Raw genomic sequence first — 4,670 nt, 5'->3', positions numbered from 1 at the left:
TTCAGTTTGCAGTGTAGACGCCCAGTTGTTAATTCTTATGCCTAACTCAACAAATTTATTATCGTTCTTAACTAGGGAGGTGGCAACAAGAGCAGATGCAGCCCTGCCAGAAGACTCCTGTTTAGATCCATCAGTGTATATAACTTGTGATAACTTATTACTACCAGCTAGGTGAGAAATTTCTTCTTGAGCAGTTGCTCTAACAAGAGATTTAAGGAAGGGATTACTAGCAATGAGCTTCTTGGGAGGGACTTGCAGGTATGTGATATTAAATGAACACATCTTCCACGGAGGGGTGAAATGCTCTTGTTGCCTACAGTGATACAGTTCATGCAGGTTATAAAACTTAATGCAATTGCACGTTTTCACAATCCATTTAGATCTGTGTGTATTTACCTCTAGACACTTGGTAAGATTCATTGTGACAATGTCTGGTTCGTTTCTCAACATTCTAATACCGAGTACAGTGTTAATCTCAACAATCCTATCACTGATACTAGAAATACCAAGCTCCTTCCTCATGTTAAGAACTTTTGTAGATCTGGGACACCCAAGAATAATCCTGAAAGCTTCATTTTGCATTAACTCCAAGGGTCGGAGAGAACTTTCTCTAGCTAATTGGGAACTTATAATACGTACCACCATTTTTTTCCGGACACCTGAGGCCGGGTTCGTTACAACATACACTGTAAGTAGCCCTATAAACCACAACAACAAGAATTTGCTGTTTGTGAAAACTTGAGAGTATTTAAAGAGACTTCTGCGCCAGCCTTCGTTGGGTGAGGACGTCTCTCTCTCTCTCGCCTGAGCATCAGTGACAAATTTCCACCGTTCTCACTGGGACGCTTGTCTTCATCTACTTTGCCCGCCGGGCACTCTACAGGAGGGGCACCTGTACATCGGCTTACCTTTAGCCAGCTCAATTTTTTCCGCTCTCCGGATAATTCTTTATCGGTCTTTGGTGAGAAGCAGGTTACTGTACTCAGGTGGAAGTGTGGGCGTCCCTCTCTGCTGGGGCTGGGCAAGGGCGTCCACCGGATCTAATTGGCAACAGTTTTTGGTGGTAGTATCGAGAGGTTGGGTTCGGTACGGCGCGTGTTGTCAGTGGCCCTTATAAACACAACAAAGAGGACGCAGAGCGACTCGTCCATTTTACGGTAATTGTTGAGAGTTGTTACATGAGTATAGTGAGGTGAGGTGAGTACCTACCTCCAGGTGACCTAATGTAGCCGAGGTTAACCATTGACACCTTGGGCATGTTACCTTACACCTGCTGTCTCACCTAGCAGTAAGTAGGTACCTGGGTGTTAGTTACCTTACACCTGCTGTCTCACCTAGCAGTAAATAGGTACCTGGGTGTTAGCTATCTTACACCTGCTGTCTCACCTAGCAGTAAATAGGTACCTGGGTGTTAGCTATCTTACACCTGCTGTCTCACCTAGCAGTAAGTAGGTACCTGGGTGTTAGTTATCTTACACCTGCTGTCTCACCTAGCAGTAAGTAGGTACCTGGGTGTTACCTATCTTACACCTGCTGTCTCACCTAGCAGTAAGTAGGTACCTGGGTGTTACCTATCTTACACCTGCTGTCTCACCTAGCAGTAAGTAGGTACCTGGGTGTTAGTTATCTTACACCTTGTAATAAAGTTGGTAGAATTACCGACAATATGTAAAGTAAAAAGACACAAGTGCAACTAATGTGACATTTATTGTGGCAACGTTTCGCTCTCCAGGAGCTTTATCAAGCCATTACAAACAATGCATGGACACAGAGGGTATATAAAGGCTCAGAGTGAGGTGCAATACTTGTGAGGTAACATTTCGATGTTCAATAGTGGTAGTAGTAGTAGTAGTAGTGACAAAAGTAATAAGAGATAAGGTAAGATTTCGTTCGGATTTTTAACCCCGGAGGGTTAGCCACCCAGGATAACCCAAGAAAGTCAGTGCGTCATCGAGGACTGTCTAACTTATTTCCATTGGGGTCCTTAATCTTGTCCCCCAGGATGCGACCCACACCAGTCGACTAACACCCAGGTACCTATTTGCTGCTAGGTGAACAGGACAACAGGTGTAAGGAAGCGTGTCGAATGTTTCCACCCGCCGGGAATCGAACCCGGGCCCTCCGTGTGTGAAGCGGGAGCTATTACTTGGGTAACATAAAAATAGGTTGGACAAATATAGACTGGAAAGAGGCAGCTTGTTTCAGTGTACACTCTCCGTAATGTGCTTTGTGTAGTATAACAGGAGAGACTATGTGATGGCAGGGTTTACTGTTTTCAGGAGGATTCTTGCTAAGACTTCGGAGATGGTGAAGCTGCCGTTGTTTTGTTTAATTGTATTTGAAACAGCGATCAGTGCTGACTCGAGGCACTTGCGTCTGCGGAAATTAGTTTCTTTGATCACTAATTGTGCGTCTCTGAATTTCATGAGATGATTGGTGGAATTTCGGTGTTGTACACAGGCGTTGTTCAAGTTATCGTTCCTACATGCGTAAATATGTTCATTGAGGCGGGTATTGAGGTTTCTTGCTGTTTCACCTACGTAAATCTTGTCACAGCCTCCACAGGGTATAGTGTAAACTCCTGCATTGACTGGTTCGTGGTGCTTGGATTGTGTCCTGGTTAGATAAGATAAGATAAGATAAGATAAGATTTCGTTCGGATTTTTAACCCCGGAGGGTTAGCCACCCAGGATAACCCAAGAAAGTCAGTGCGTCATCGAGGACTGTCTAACTTATTTCCATTGGGGTCCTTAATCTTGTCCCCCAGGATGCGACCCACACCAGTCGACTAACACCCAGGTACCTATTTGCTGCTAGGTGAACAGGACAATAGGTGTAAGGAAACGTGTCAGAATTTCCACCCGCCGGGAATCGAACCCGGGCCCTCCGTGTGTGAAGCGGGAGTTTTAGCCACCAGACCACCTTTACTGAAGTGCTAGAAGCGATGGCGACTCTGGTGTTAGCTTGTGAAAGTACTTCTGAGACGTTCAGTGCAACCTGGCTGTTGGGAAGAATTATAACTTTGTTGGGAGTTGTGTTGATGCGTGGAGAATTAATGATCTGAAGAGCTCTTTTCTTGCAGTCTTTGATGAAAAAAGAAGGAAAATGTAACTCAGTGAATGTTTGGTGAATATATGTACATTCCTCGTCAAGAAACTCAGGACTGCAAATTCAGTATGCTCTTAGGAAAAACCCGATGATGATGCCTCTTTTGGTCTTGGTATCTTGACTGGAATAGAAGTGTGTGAGATCATTTTTATTGGTGGGTTTCCGATAAACTTGAAATCTTAGGTTGTTGTCTACTTTGTGAATGAGGACGTTGAGGAAAGGTAGCTTGTCGTTGGACTCTTCTTCTAGTGTAAACTGAAATGGTTTACCCAAGACCCATAAACACAATATTCCTCTCAGACCAATCACGTCAGGAATAGGCAGTGCTCCACACAAACTAGCTGGAGTTCTTGCCAAACATCTTTCCTGCCTTCTTGGGACCATCAGCCCCACTCATCTTAAACACTCAGGCAACCTTCTCAACCGCATCCGTAACCTCTCCATCCGTAACAAGAAACTAAGCAGTTTGGATGTGACTTCCCTCTTCACAAAAGTACCTACCAAAAAAGTCATCGAGGTTCTCCGACGTAAAGTCAATCAGGACCTGTATACAGATTACATTACCTGTCCAATATGCATCCAATTGGTCAGTCTAAGACACATATAGGAATGCACTGACATTATTTATACATTCCAAGAGCCTGCCATGGATACTGAAACCACAGATAGTAGCAGACCCTGTATGTAAGTCCTATACATACCTCCTATAGTTTAAGTGATAAATTATGCTCAATAAGTGGAGAATTATCACTTTTTCATGGCTTCTCATGGGCATTCAAGAACTGGTAACTTCTCTACTTTTTCACTTTGGGGCCATTATTGTGCAAAATTAAGACGTATTTTTGAGTCACAGTAAACCATGGGTATCTGAAACCACAGATAGCGAATCAGTGGATATTGGGGGTCTACTGTATAATATAGTGGAGGACTGGGGACATAACCAGTGAGCAGAGGTAATGTTTTCTTAGTGAAAGGAATGTCTACATTATTTATTCTGGACTCTGTTTATAAATTGGCAGTTTTTTTTTATTTTTTTGTGAAATTTGCCAAATTAACGATTTCTGATCACTTTTTGGGTAAGTGAAATAGAATAGAAAGAATACAGTGAAATAACTAGAAGTTTGGCTGACTGGAACACATTGTTTAGGTTGTCACATCTGCATGTATAGATGTGTTTGTTGAGATGTTCCTAGGTTTTGTGCTCTTGCCCTGAATGGGGTAAGAGCCCTCTGAAAGGGCTCATGAAGTCATAAAACGATTGCATACACATCAGAATCAGAGTGGTGGCTTGAACCCATGACCTCTGAGTTTTAGCATTCACTTGCATGGGTTTAAGCCCTATCCATTCCATTTCTCTGAATGGAATCATGTAAACTCCTGTATTGGGCAAATATCCTATTAGTGGGATGGATTGTTAAGGACTTGTCTAGAATGAGCCGACAGGCCTGCTGCAGTGTTCCTCCTTTATGTTCTTGACTGGTTCAATTTACTGCTCCTTACATTACCTTTATGTTAGGTTTATGTATGCTTTATGTTAGGTTTATGTATGCTCTGTGTCCCTG

The 4,670-nt window shown here is 43.1% G+C and overlaps 1 protein-coding gene across 6 annotated transcripts in view; it reads left to right on the top strand.

The window, feature by feature from the left end:
* Nucleotides 1-760: 760 nt before the first annotated feature.
* LOC128687229 (RNA polymerase II-associated protein 1) overlaps nucleotides 761-4,670 on the top strand; it is a 212,166-nt gene continuing 208,256 nt past the window's right edge. Inside the window, exon 1 of one of the 6 annotated variants that reach the window (XM_070098490.1) lies at nucleotides 761-779. The gene's annotated coding sequence lies outside the window, so the exon portion shown is untranslated. The other 5 variants (XM_070098491.1, XM_070098486.1, XM_070098487.1 and 2 more) reach the window with 5 other exon arrangements.

The sequence above is a fragment of the Cherax quadricarinatus genome, chromosome 62 (assembly GCF_038502225.1).
Source record: "Cherax quadricarinatus isolate ZL_2023a chromosome 62, ASM3850222v1, whole genome shotgun sequence".
In the NCBI taxonomy this organism is placed as follows: Eukaryota; Metazoa; Arthropoda; class Malacostraca; order Decapoda; family Parastacidae; genus Cherax; species Cherax quadricarinatus.
This window is presented reverse-complemented; position numbering and strand designations above follow the sequence as displayed.